This window comes from Carettochelys insculpta, chromosome 18 (assembly GCF_033958435.1).
Source record: "Carettochelys insculpta isolate YL-2023 chromosome 18, ASM3395843v1, whole genome shotgun sequence".
Classification (NCBI taxonomy): Eukaryota; Metazoa; Chordata; order Testudines; family Carettochelyidae; genus Carettochelys; species Carettochelys insculpta.
This window is the reverse complement of record NC_134154.1, coordinates 6,160,101-6,174,733: the sequence shown is the minus strand read 5'-3', so window position 1 is coordinate 6,174,733 and position 14,633 is coordinate 6,160,101. Positions and strand designations below refer to the sequence as shown.

Sequence of the window (14,633 nt, the reverse complement as noted above, 5' to 3'; positions counted from 1 at the left end):
AGGGCAACCAGCACAGCACATATGGTTATTTTGCAGAGGAGGGAAGAGGCGTCCAGTGTCCTAGGATTCTGCGGGCCCTACAGAATGAACGGCCTTAGCTCTCTCTTTCCCATCCACTCCCAGAAGTCAGTCCCTGCACGTCAGGGTGTTTCAGTGGAGGCAGTGTGGGGAAAGGTCTCTGGGCTCCCGCACTGCAGCCTCCAGGGCTGCCAGTCTGGCACTTTGCAGCAACATTCAATGCACACAAAAGTATGTCGGTTTCCAAGGCAGCGTTGAGCCTGTAGAACAAGGGCCCCCACCACCCCACCCTGAGTGCAGCCTCGGGGGCACTCCAGAACAAGTTCAGCACTGAAACTGGAAAGGCTCCGCAAGTCACCCACGTGCAAAGAGCCCCGTTTTGCACGCCAGTCCCTGGAGAACCTGGCTCTGTGTGCGCTTAAGTTCAGAAGGATGATGATCAGATCCCACCTCCTCCTGCCAGGGGATCCAGCAGAAACCTCTCTTCACGGGAATGCTGCTGTTTCCTTGGCATTGGGAGCTGCAGGCACGCCAGGAACAGCCCCCTTCCACAAGCTGCTAGCGCCTGTCTGTGAGCAACCCTCAGCCAGAAGGAGCCAGCGCTCCATGTGACAGAGTAACATGGACAAGCACTTTCTCCTTAAGGAAACTCAGGGGTCCTGCAGTCCTAGGGCTGGCCACCCCCGAGAGCAAGGCCGCTCTGTGCTGGGGTCTGTGAAACCACCAGCAGAGCCCCTGCCCCCGTCGAGGCAGGAGACAGAGGAGGAGAGAGGAGAGGCAGACAAGGGAAGTGACTCTTCCAGTGCTAGGGTTGCCAGACAGCCTGCAATGCGCAGGACCGTCCCAAAGGTCCCCAGGGACATTTTTGCTTAAATGCAGGATGTGGTCCTTGTCAGGAAATTGCCAGGCCCCGGTTGGGTTTCCCACAGCTGGGGCTGAGGGAAGGGCTCCGCCTCTCAGCTGGCTCCCAGACGCAGGAACCCCAGCTAAGGGGATGTCGGAACCCCAGCAGCCCCATGGCTGAGAGCTGGGTGGGGCGTGAATCCCCGCCAACAGCCCCAGCTGCAGGAATCCCTGCTGGAGGGGCAGGGAAACCGTGGCAGCCATGCGGCTGGGAGCCGGCTGGGTTGCAGGGTCCAGCTGCCAGGTCCCCCATCCCCTCAAGGGGAGGAATAAATAAGAGAAGCCACCCTTAATGACTGAAGGTGCCAGCTGGCGCAGAGAGGGGTCCGTGTCTGTCTGCGGGGCCGTGGTAGCAGCATTCAAATGATGAACCAGGCTGGAGCGTTCTTGTCCCAGTTCCTTTTGTCCTCTCCTCTAATAAGACCTGGATCAGAACGAATTCTTTGATTTTAAATCAGGCGTTTTTCCCCTCCCTCACTTTCTTTGCTTATTAATGGTCCTTCCTTTTCGTGGGACTCGCTTTGTCCCAAGCACCTGGGAAGAAAAGGAGGACTGGCCTTTGGAAAGGAAAAGGGAGGGAGGGGATTTGGTCAAGAAGAGCTGGGGGAGGGCATGTTTTCTGACATGCCCGAAGGTTGGGGGCTGGGCAAGGGGTGAGGTGGGGGTCTGGGGAAACGTCTCGAATTCAAGTGTGGTGGACGAGGGAAGGGAGGCGGCTGCATGAACATCAGAAGCCGTTTGCACTGTGCTAGTGTTTGCTTGCTCCTGTCCTAGTATTGGGGCGGAGGAGCATTCTGAGGGTTAAGCGGCGGTTGGTTACGAAAAACCTGGGCAACCCCCAAGCCACCTTTTAATTCCAAACATCTTTCTGCATCTGTTGCAGATACTGCATCGGAGCCTTCCTAGGGACCTCTGGACATGGGCCTTCCCTGCAGGTCTCTCCGGGTCCCCATGCAGCATCCGCCGATGTGCCAGCTCGTGCCTAGCAATGGCGGAAAGGGCTGCCGATGCCTATGTGTTACTAGCAGAACCTCTGGGCTTGGGAACATGGGTCTGTTAAAATTGCATTTCCTTGTCATGCTGCAGCTCAAGCAGCTGAGCATCCCCTGGTCCATTCCTCTCCCAACCCAATCCTGATGCTGAAGCACGATCCCCTTGTCCCCTTGGGGCACCAGTGGAGTTCGGCTAAGCTCCACAGAATGCAGGCAACGAGAACCCAGCTCACCGAATTTTGCCTTATCAAGAGTGGGGGGACAGCCGCACTGGGCTCAGCGCCCTCAAGGGACCTGGCATGGGCGGGAGGATTTGGCCACAAGAAGTTTGATCTGGTCAAAAAATGGATGTGCAGGAAAGCAGCTGGCGCCAGTACGCACATCTAGAACACCCTCCAGCTAAAATGGTCTATAAGCCACTAATATAAAACATATAATAAGCAGCATGCTTTGCCTGATACACAGCAAAGCTTCTCAGGCCAATATCTTGGTCTTGTCTATATACAAAAGTGCTTTAACGACACTGATATAATTAGACCACCACAATCCTTCAGGTGTAGATGCAGTGGCACCAGGGAAAAAGGTGCTTGTGCCAGAATAACTTCCTCCCATTCCCTGTTCTACCAAGAGAAAGGCACAGTCTACACAACAGAGACTATACCAGCGTAACTATGTTGCTGTGGTTACACCAGCGGAGGGCTGTAGTGTACACACAGCCCAGGTTTTGCCATCAGTGTAGGAACACCACCTCACCAAACAACGGTTGCTATGACGACAGAAGTACTTTCCTGTTGAAGCAGTGCTGTTAACACCGGGAGTTAAGCTGGCATAGCTACATTGGTCAGGGTTGAGTGAGGATCTCAGTGCGTCTGTCGACGAGGCCTAAGTCACTTTTAGAGAGGTGTAACCATTCACACCGGATAAGGTGCTGGTATAACCGTTTCAGCCCACACAATCGCTCCGTTCCCCGAGAGTTACACCATACAAAACCGATCACAGGCCAGGCCGTAAAGTGCTTCTAAAAGCACCAGTGAATGAGGCTCAAAACACTCTGGAGAGGCAGGGATATATTATCCCCAAGCCTAGTGGAGACAAAGGGCTTAACTGTGTGCTCCCTGGTCCTGACACCACCCTGGTGGCACGTAGAGGATGTAAAGGAGCTAGAAGAGACTGGAGGAAGAGGAAATCTGGAAGCCCTGACTCCCACGCCTCTGCCCTCATAGCTACTTCCTAGCTTGCAAGGTGAAAGCCCAAGCCTGGGCTAATGTCACACCAAGTCTTTGCACTGCAGAATCTGGTTCTTATACCTATTCTGCATTAAAACTACACTGTAAAGACATGAGGTCTGGAAAGAGCTGGCTTGTGCAGCCATTACGTAAACCCTTGTGCCCCTACCGATCAGAATGCAGGGATTTGCATGTTACAAGGTCACTGAAAGAAAAAAGTCTGATGCAATTCTGAATGCCCACTCCACCAGCCAATAAACATGCAGAAATTTGCATAATGGGCAGGACCATGCAGTTGTAGGTCAGGAACAGCCCACCAGCGTGCCAGGGTCTCATTAACGAGGACAATTTCTTCCCTAGAGAACAGTCATAGTCAGACAACGAACAACGAACAACACTTCCTAAACCATATAGACTGACTACAGAGAATCTAGCACTTCCAGACAGCAACTGGTGCATCAGCCTCTGCAACTGACAAGTGAAGACTCCATCACTTCATTGCCAAACCAAGGGGAAGATGCTGTGCTGCTGCTCATCCTAGGCTCTGTTCTCGTCTTTCGTTTCCTATTTGCATTTAGCCACTATGTATTCTGATGGCTGACAATGTCAAAACAAGATTGCTGCATGCCATCGTAAAAATAACTGGGTATTTCAATGGTGGGTGCGTCATGCCTAAAAATAACCCAGAAAAGCTTGGGGAATGTATTTTAAACACACACCACTGCCTTCGTGCACAAAGCGTGGGCATGAACGGCGCACTTCTCTTTGGTCAGATGTGGTTCAACAGGGAATGCAGAGAAATACAGGTTGAACCTCTCTCATCCAGAATGCTCTTGTCCAGCAAACTCTGTAATCAGGCATAATTTCAATTAGCTGGACGACCATTTATCATGGCTGTGGCCAAGTTTCCCGTGGACCCATAAAGTTTGCTTCCGCCCACCAGTCCTGGCTCTCAGGGTTCTGTGCTGTTATTTATCTGTAATTTACCCCTAAATGTCTTCTAAGACCCCAGTAAACAGTGGAAGTCTTGGTAATGTGCTAGAAAATATTGACCTCCCATCATCCAGCAAATTCTCTCGTCTGGCAGCGGTCAGATCCCAAGGGTGCCAGACAAGAGAGATTCAACCTATACTATTGCCACAAACTATTAAAGACAATTTTGCTCCCTCGATAATATGCTTGCTTGGACGTTATTGCTATTTTAAGAGAAGGTGGGGACAGGATGGGAAGAGGACAGGAAAAAGAGGGGGAAAAAACAAACACAAAATAAGGGAACCGAGACACAGTAAAATCTCCCTGTCCTGCAACTGGACTGGAATGAGCAGGCCCAGCTCTGCAATGGGTTACTAGAACTGGGCCTATTGCACTGATCTGTTATTACATATAACACATATAACAGCTACTGGTATATTGTATAGAGGATACACATTATGCCATATATGATAGGTGGTAGAGATATCCTTGTAATCAAATGCACAGCTAGTCAATCAGCTGCACTTATTGCCTCTTTCCCCTGAACTCTGCCCACTAATCCAACACTCCAAACAGCTCCCACTTCTCATTTTAAAGAGCAGCCAGAAATATCCCCCGCCCTCTCCCCCTAGATGAGGGTGACATGAGGCCCAGGCCTTCCTATGCATCCAGTCCTGCACCAATCATGGCTTATGGCTCTGACTTCCCCAAACCCATTAGGGGCAACAACTTGGAGGAAGAGCCCCAGATTCCAATGGGATGCACAAGGTTTGCTTTTGGCTCTGGAACATCCCAAGGAAAATCACCGTAAAATTGCAGTGGAAAGGCTATTTTGAATAATTTTCAAGGTTTCTAAAATGTATCATTTACTGTTTTTCTCTTAACACCCAGTAAACTGGGACTGATGGTACCTATGGCAACCTGGCTTTTCAGACAAAGGAATTAAAAAAACTCCCGTAACCTTTTTCATTTGTAACTACAGAATTCAAAAGGGAAAAAAAAAAACCAGGAGCTATCGTACCATGTGCTATACAAATACCGGCACGTGCTCGGTGTGTGCCATGTATTTCTCTTCAGTAACACAGGCTGCTAAAACCACTAGGCCTTTCCCTCAGATAGTCATTTCTTCTCTAGCCTTTCAGTAAGACTGAGGCCTCTGCTAAGCTTTTAGCCTGCATATAGGAGCTTCAATTATTCTGTGTGACTTCACCTCACATCAAGGCCTCTAACATGGCCGGTTTCAGCTAGTGATTGGAGCCAGGAGCAGAGTCAGAGGCATTGTTGCTTATTTAATTAAAATGTTCTAGTTCATTAAGGAAGTTCCTAGGAAATCTTTGCTTTCCCACCAATCCATGGACAAGAAGGCTAGGTCCTGCTTTTTCAGACCTTATTTAAACCACATTCCTGATAGGTGTCATAGAATCTATTTCTCAAAACCCTAAGAAAACTATCATATTCCTTCTAAACACAAAACCTAACTATCGCCACTCTCCATCTCTGTCTCTTTAAATGCACACAAATATCCCAACTAATAAGAGTGCATTTAGCCACAGCCTCAAAGTGCATGTGTTATATTCTCATCTGGCTGCTTAGAGAGTCAGTCATCTGCATGAAACCCAACCCATCCTAATGAAGAGGTATTAGTCATTATGTAAGTGACAAATGGAAGCCCGTCTCTCTCCCCCCACTCCTCTGGAGATGGATGGTGGGGGGGCATTCAGCGGAGCAACCATCATTATTTCAGAGTTGGTGCATTTGTCTGATAATTGCATTGTTGAGCCCAACTTGATGAATTGCCTGTGCGATTATTACAATCGGTTTCCCTTGTTTAGATGCAGAATATTAATAACGTTTTTTAACAGAGACGATTTCTACCGTGCGGCAACGTCAGCCGAATTACCCTCCTCCCCCGCACCGGCTAAACAATGTAGGGCGTTAAGGAAGAGCAAACTCCTGTCATGGTGATTTATTGGTGTGGGCACGGATAGAGAGCGGGAGAAAATGCAGCTTCCTCTCCATTAATAAGCCCACAGAGTGACTTGACTAGGCCAGCAGGGGCCTTTTCCAACACAGCGAGCACCAAAAGCCCCTCACAGGAGGAAGAAGCAGGAGAGAAAAACCAGGCTGGGTGCTCCCTGACGCCTCCAGGTTCGGCACTGACAGGCATCCTCTCACCGCACGCCACAGCGTCAGAGATACCTATCACACGGAGCGGCCTTGGAGGGCTCATCTGCCAGCAAGCCACTGACACACATCTCGAGGTGATGGCTGCATGGTGACACGGGCGACCTTTTATCCCAGACACTGAGCTCTCAAGCCTTAGAACCCTGCATCAAGAGGATGCAAACTAGACGCTCTTCTCCTCAGCCGACATTTACTTACCAGCCTGGCTTCTCGGAACCACATGGGTGACAGCTGCCCTGGCTCTATGCTCATTCCTCCATCTTTCGTACACTCACTTTCTCTGCCTTCGTTAAAAGAGAAGCAGCTCCTCAAGACCAGTCCATTAAAAAAAACAATGGGAAGAAACTAAGAGAATGGGCCTGACCTCAGTCAAGTACCTGCAGAGAAGCCACAGAAATCCACAGAAAAGCTCTTTTTGACTTTTCAAAGGATTTGGGGGGTCTGGCTTTGGGCTGACCCACACCAGTAATGTCAGTGGCGGCTTTGCCGCTAACTTCATGGAATTCAGGATCAGGTCCCAGGAGGAAAGGATGCATAAGGAGAAAGGCCAAAATCTAGAGAGCGCATATGGTCATTTGCATGGAAGGGAATCTTCAAGAGGTGATCCTCTCCCTGCAGTTCCGCTCCTAACCCTACTTAACTGTACCCCACCCCATTCCAGCATTAGCCAGCCCGCTCAGAAAACTCCGAGACTGTTAATGCCCTAGAAGGGCCAACTTTCCAAACCCAGCCTCCAAAACGACACCTCCCTGCTTTGCCCTGGCACAGCCAGGTGTCTTTGTCAGTGCGGACGTGTTCAGACTTCCAATGCCCCACAGCGGATTTGCTGTGCATGGAATTCATGAGCCCTGGTTCAGGGCCTGCCTGAAAACTTGACTCAGTTATCTATATATTTTTAACCTCACCATTTTTCATGATCGCTCCAATTTCCTCTTAAGAGGCTTATTTTTTTTTCTCTTTCTTACTGAGTTTATCCGCTTCCACTGGGTAAATATGGATTTTAGCTAAGGCTTTTTGGCTTAAGATTTGACCTCGGTATCGCTTTGTGGCTCTCCCATCTCTTTTATTCACATCCTACTCCCATTTCCAATTTTCTTCTCAGCATTTCCCCACGCCTACCTCCAAAACACACATACACAGACACACACACTTTCTCTCTCTCTCGCTCTCTCCCTCCTTAAAGAGCCAAGATGGACTGACAAATATATAATGACAGACCATTTTTTCCATTAGATAATAAGCTCGACTCACTATTCACACACCATTAACTCCAAAATCCACAGCACTTCTACTGGGCTCTTATTTAATAATAAATTAAATCTGTTTTGAGTCCAAAACTGGTGCTTTATCTGACACTAAAATACTCCTTCCAAGTCTAAGGTTTCACACCCCTGATGAAGAAGAATCTGTTACGTGCACGTTAATCCAATAAGCAGGTTTTTTATAACCTGTGCACACTGTATTTCATGTGCTAATGAGCTTCAGCTTGTAAGCTAGTCAGGACAGGACAGGAGCTGCTTTTCTAAATGGGCCTTTACAACTTCTAAGAGCACTCCAGGGCAGTGTAGTAGGCCTATACGGCTAAGCCGCCAAAGTTAGAAACCTGGCCCAGGTAACACCCCATGTCAACTCCAATCAAGTGCCCTGCCCAGTCAGACACAACTCCCTCTGGTCGGCTCCCAGAAAGGTTATCAAACCCAGCATCATGGCCCTCCCTACAGCCTCCTCTGACCGTTCCTGGTCCTGGCCTTGATTTGCTCAAGCAGGTCCTTAGAGAATGAGAGACTCACCCCATCCCTCTGCCCTAATCTTACTACCCGGGGAGACCGGGTAGTGGCTAAATGTTGAAAATCATTCTCGGGAAGCTTCATGATGCATTCTGTGTGGTATATGCAAAAACGACCTGCTCCCCCTTTTCCCCACTCCATTTCGCATAGGACATTAGATGGGGCCAATTAAGAACTCGCCGAGAGGTGGAAGGAAGAGGTTAATACCGTACGTCATTCCAACTTTATTAATATAAATCTTGCCACCGGGAGATAGACTGTACTATTGTACCTGGGAGTGAAACACACTCTGATTTCAAGGCCAAGGCTACGTCTACACTAGATGACAAAACCCACAGAGCATCCACACTAAAAATACGTTCTGTCAACATACTGTGACAGAACTCGGCACTTTTGTCAACGGCCTTCTCCCTCTCCCCCACGTGGCCAAATGCCTTTCTCGATGGGATCTGCCCACAAAAAAACCGAGTGGATGCTCCAGAGAGCCCTCTGTCGACAGGCAGGGCTTCCAGGTCACCTGGCAGCCCTGTCTGCTGCGCTTCCGGTAGGTCATTCTGTCGAGAGAGCGGCTGGGCGGTCTGGCCCGTCTCTGTTGACAGAGCGATACTCTTTTGTGTGTGGCTGTGATCTGTGGACAGAAGTTTTGTCGCAAGATGTGTTCTGGTAGTAATTTCTGTCGTCAGATTGCTGTAGTGTAGACATAGCCTCCGAGAGGCAGCCCGATTAGTCTGTATCTTCACAAAACAAAGCAAGCAGTCCTGTAGCAGCTTAAAGACTAACAATATTATTTTTTATTAGGTGATGAGCTTTTGGGGGAAAGACCTGCGTCTTCAGAGCTGGAGAATTACTGAGAGAAAAAGAACTGAAAGAAAACAGAACGAAAAAAAAAAAGCCCTGAGGAATCAGCTAAATAGGCAGGGAAGGAGGTTGTCCCCCCCTCAGGTTTTTTCCTCCGTAATTTTCCAGCTCTGAAGAAGTGGGTCTTACCCCATGAAAGCTCATCACCTCATAAATAATATTGTTAGTCTTGAAGGTGATACGGGACTGGTTTCTTTCTTTCCTGATTTAAAGAGGCAGTAACCCATTTATAAAGCATACGGTAGGACCGTACGTACATGCATATGTCAAATATACACCAGAGGGCACATTTTAATTCATCGCAGTGGGTTCAGGAAATCCAGAGTAACACGGACCTGAGGTTTATTTTCACATTTCACCACAGTGCCTTTTACAAGCTAGAACCTATTTTAACCTAAAATGAACAAACTGATCTTCTTAATACTTGTCACCCACACAATACCGTGTCCAAATGACTCTGCTGCAGTGGTCAGATTTCCTGACGACTAGACAGGAGCGGGTGGAGGGTGTTCTATTAGCCTTCTGGGCTCCACAAGCTATCTGCTGTCTTTCTCCTCTCGTCCCCTTTCACCGTGTTTTACTGCCATAGACGGTAGCACCCACCTATGTCCCTAGCATGGCCATAAGACCAGTTAGCATCCACCCAGCTTTCACCACGTTCTATAGCCAGGCTAGAGGCGTGTAGTAACCGGACCCCTGACGCATGGAGAGGCACTACAACAGCATGATTCAAAAGCATCCGCACTGGGGAGCGAAGCCATGTCAGGTCTGGGGCTGGGAGGGCACAGTGGAGTCTAAGCCTTTACGAAGAGCGTCAGCCCTTTGCTCCTTGCCCTCTGCCGCCCCCCAGCGTAGCAGCCTCACGCTCCTGCGTGTAACGTTAAACAAATATTTAAGTGGGAGCCTGGCAAGCCCTCCTCCCTCTCCCTCGCTAGCCCTGCTGTACGCCCATCCTGCTTGCCGAGAGACTTCCCTCCTGGGCTTTCACACGCAGCCAGCATTCTGCACAATGGCTAAGCTGTTCTGTAGCATTCCTGAGGCAGATTCAGCAGCTGCCATGTTCCACCCTAGAGGTGGCTGCACTTCAGGGAGGGTGAAAGTATCTCTCTAGTCCGCATGGCAGTTTGTAAGGTGATGGGCCAGGGCAAGTTACTGTATGAGTCTGACCCGATGGCTTAGCTTACCCCTACTTTCCACTGCCTTGCCCTGCCCGGCCCTACTCCGCGGAGGATCTGGCCATGCCGTTCACCTCTGCGGCATCTCTCTCAGACAGCTGCAGGTTGAAGAGGTTGGGAATTAATGAAACTTGGAATGTGGACTCTCCAGGGCCCCGGCAGTTCCTGCATCACAGCTCAGCCAGGGAGAGAGGCGCTGGTGCTTCACTAAACAAAACTATTTGCATCTGCATGAGTTGACACTTAATGCAGAGCTGGGAGGGGAGAAAGCCAGGGCACACAGGGGCTCACAGATGGGGATGGGGGACAATGAGTCTTCAGCCCAAGTGCCTGGGTTTCAAATGGTAAACTCACCCCCAGGAGGAAGCCAGAAAGCACCTTCCTTGTGTAAGCACCGTGAAGCGTCTCGCACGCCCCGGAGCCTCTGCTCCACCGGGGGATAAACAGCTCATTACTGCTACCAGCTAGTGGCATCACTCCTCCCCACACCCGGCTGGGAAAAGTCCTGTGCGGTGGTGCTGAAGCAAAGAAAAGCAGGAGCTGGCCGCAACGTGACTGACAGCAGGTGGATCCCACCTGACCAGGGCTCTCTTGTGCCCAGCTGGTGCTCTGTAAGCTGGCACCGCCCCTCAGGGGTGCAGCTCCACCTTCCCTTGCAGGGCAGGGCTCCCTACAGCCTGACTGGTCCCCCACCCCCTCATGCCAAGAACTGAGAACTAGCCCAGCACGGCCACGCACAGCACCGCGTGGTCAGCAGGCCTGGCCACGGAATCCCTTGTAAGAGCTCCGGGACAGCGGTTTGCTTTTCCTCCATCGACTGCATCATCTGCCGACCTCTCCTCCCAGCTCGTCTGCACCCGCAGCAAGGGCCAGGGCGTGGCGGGGAGCAGATGGACAGAGGAGAACGATCCAGGCAAGGGTAGTAGAGCCCAGCAGCATGAACCAGGGCACCAGCCTTTTCCATAGGGCAGGCCCCAAAACCAATCCACAGAGCATCAAGCATCCCCTAGCTACAGCAACACGAACGTTCATCGGATTCCGCTCGTGGGAGAAAAAGGGCCCCTCGCCTCAAGGGAGCGTGACGTGCTGCAGTGAAAGCTGAAAGGAAGCTAGAGTGCCGACCAGGCTTCGATCTACCCGCACGTCCCCTCAGAAAATGAGCCACCACCATCGCAAGGCAAGCCTTCCGTTGCAACCCCCCAGGGAAAGAGGGCCTCCAAAGCAAGCCCTGGCGGAGGCCGGAAGGCAGACACTAAAAGGGCAGGATTCACCTGGTCAGAACTGGAAGAGATCGCCCAGGACAGGGAATGCTGGCAAATGGTCATCAATTGCCTGTGCCCCAAGACGTAGGAGTGGAAGGGGCTCACCTACATACCTAGGAAGGTGCCAATACAGGCACTGTGACGTTTTCCCCCATACTAAAGTACTGCCCCCCTGTGGCGGCGGAATGTGGAAGAAAACCTAGATATTGTGCCCCCTAGACACAGACACAGCTAGTTAGCACGTAGGGCGCTGAGTGGTCCTGAAGCGCTCAGCACGCGTCTGCTAACTCCTCTTCTCCAAGGAGGTCAGCAAGATCCCCGACTTTTGCAGATAGCTGGAAAGGCGCCAAGCCGAAGCCAAGGGCCCAGCAGACGGCATTTCATTGCCAGAGCTCTGGCCAGAGTGCAGCAGTTCTTGGCTCACTGCCGCGTGCAACCCACTAGAAAGCACCTCTCTGCGTACACCGCCATTTCCCCTCCCCGCCAACTTGAGCGCCTAAATCACCTGAGCACAGGTAACCGCAGCAGGGCTTCTGTCTGCTGGCAGTCCTGCACTGGAGGTTGCATGGGCATCTTCACTGGATCCTATGGAGCAAAGGATCCAGAGTATTTTCAATAGCTATTCTGTTGCAGCAGCAGCATTTGCTTGATGCGCCTTATGCCTGCTCCCCATGAGTAGCGCCAATCAGGAAGATCCAGGGAGCACAGGCATTCGAACATATGGGCAGCCTCCTTATTTTCTGGGCTCAGCGTTCTCCCTGCAGGCGAGTGGGATTTGTTTGCAGAAGGCTTTAAGAGCAGAAGGTATTTAAACAAAGACAATGCTGGGAACCTTTTACATTTCGAGTCCGGCAGTGGGCTCCGGGGGGAGAATCGATACGCTTGGACAAATATCGGGAAGAATTAGCACAAATGCCAAAGGGAAGGGGGCCGGGAGGTGAGAGAGGCTTGGATTTAGGGAGCTAACCATAGTAAAGAGATGCCTGCTCGGTGGGAAATGTCAGGCATGATTCACCTTTCACCGCTCGGCTGGACGGATGATCTCACTGGTACCTGGGCAAACCTGGGGGGAGGGCTCCCCGTGAGCGCATGGGAGCTGGGGGCCAGCTCCCAGCATACACCCGTGCCAGTACATCCTCGTGGTTACACCACACAGGTGCGCAGCAAGGCTCCAGCAACACATTGGTCTAAACACCCCACTTCCCGCCAGCGCAGCGCGGCCAGACCCCAGCACCGCTTTATCTCTGCTGCGGAGGTGCTTCTGAGAAGAGCCCAGGGGAGAATTTACAGCGGGTGTGGCCAACTGACCCCCCCCCCCGGCTACGGGTGGCACGAGGCTGGCAGGTCGAGCGGTCGAGGAGCAGCTGGGCGGCAGGACGCAGAGCCCTTATCCCAACACAAGGCGCTCCTGTGCTTAAGGGGGTGCAGGGGTTTAACCAGCCCGAGGGGCTCCCTCCTCCCGGGAACACCCCACACGCCAATCCCAGCAGCAGCCATGCAGGGCAGGGCCCTAAGGCCGGGCTTAGGCTGCACTCCAAACCCAAGCCTGGCCTCGGCCAGTGAATCCGGTCTGGGGCTTTCACCGCACTCCGCCTGGAGCCCAGGCTCTAGGATCCTGCGAGGCGGCAGGACCCCAGTGCTTGGGCTCCGTCCGGAGCCTGGCCATCTCCAGCACAATTCAACAGCCCCTTACCGGGCCAGCCGGCACAGACCAGCTGCCAGTGTCTAACCATGGCACAGCCAGGGCCTCGGAGAGCTGCCGCTTTGCCAGGCTCCGGCTCACCCGCCCAAGGAAGCTGTGTTGTCCCAGGGCGCCCTCTGCTGCCAGCCGGAGACCCTGCTAAGTGCGCCAGCCAGCCCTCAAGAGCAGCCAAAGGGCTGGACGCAGTGGGGCACGCCACAGGGGGCTGGCTCCCCAGCTGCTGGACCAAAGCATGGGGGGAGGAGGTGCAGCCAAAGCAACTGGGGCCAGGGACTCCATCTGCAGATGCCAGCAGAAGGGAGAGTGGGGCTAAAGTCCTGGTAGGGGCTGGAGGGGACCAGGCCACCCCCTATGGGGGGCGCAGGACCAGGCTGTATTGACCCTTCCTTGTCCACCCCCGGACTAGTGCAGGATTGCCCTTATCAGGCTGACCGGAGACAGCCGCAGCTGCACACTCCCTGCCAGGCAGCAGCAAGCCCTGAGACCCTCAGCATTTGTAGGTCAGAACTGCAGCATCCCTTGCAGGCCATGAGGGGGAAGCGTCACCGCCCTTGCAGCTGAGGAAGCCGATCAGCCTGGGACAAGCCAGCTGAGGGCGAGCAGCGGGTGGGGGCAGAAAGCTCTCCGGATGCAGACGCCAACGGGCACAGCTAGGAAGCTGCTCACAGTGGTCCTCCGCCCTGGACACGCCAGGGAATTCTCCCGCCGCCTTGCCCGCGGATCACAGCTTTAAGGAAGGCAGAAAAAACACCAACTGCCAAGTCGGTAGGTGGGGGCTCCGGTCATTGCTCCGAGAGGCGCCCGGCTCCTTGGCCAGCATCACCCCCACCAACGCAGCCTGAGCTAGTTCTTCTTCCACTTTCCCGGCCTGAGACAGCAGAGACCCTAGGGCAGGGCTCCTGAGCTGCACCCACCCTGCGCAGCCTTCTCCAAGGGGGCAGGCCAATTGCTAGCTGCATTCTGGGGGCCAGCTCCCCGGGCACAGCAGAGCCTGGGCTGAGTTCTGCTTGGGTTGAGCACTAGGCTGGGAGTCAGGAGATAGGAGTCTAGTAATAGTTCTTCCACCAGCCTGCTGGACGGCCCCAGGGCTGTCACTGCAGCAAAGCACAGAGCAGCGTCCACTGAATTCTGACGCACCCATATTAGGGCTGTCCAGCGTGACGCGTGGGCCCTACCTTTCAAAGGTGCTCCGCTGCAAGGCCCCAGGTGAAGTCAAGGTGCCCTGGAGGAGTTCTGCACCCCCAAGAGCAGACTGAAGTGGAGATGTGGCCAAATCAGTGGCCACTTGGCTGGCTGCCTCTGTGTAAACAGGCCCAGTGAAACGTACCCACCGCATGCAGAGGCTTCAGCTCCAGAGCTATAACGGGCTAAGGAGACCCTGGGGCACAGGGGCAACACAGTCAGGAATTCCTCCCCCCCGACCCAGCAGGGAGGACACCAGTAGCAGCTCTTGGCGTGTTGTCGACAGCAGGGCAGGGAAACTGCAGCACCAAGGCAATTCCATACGACAGATTACAAAGGCCGGGCCCGTTTGTCTCAGAGGAAACCCTGGTA

At 52.6% G+C, this 14,633-nt stretch overlaps 1 protein-coding gene across 1 annotated transcript in view; it reads right to left on the bottom strand.

Moving 5' to 3' along the window:
- The window catches only part of KSR2 (kinase suppressor of ras 2), a 237,264-nt gene that overhangs the window by 181,409 nt on the left and 41,222 nt on the right, over nt 1–14,633 (bottom strand). The gene's annotated exons all lie outside the window — the stretch shown is intronic.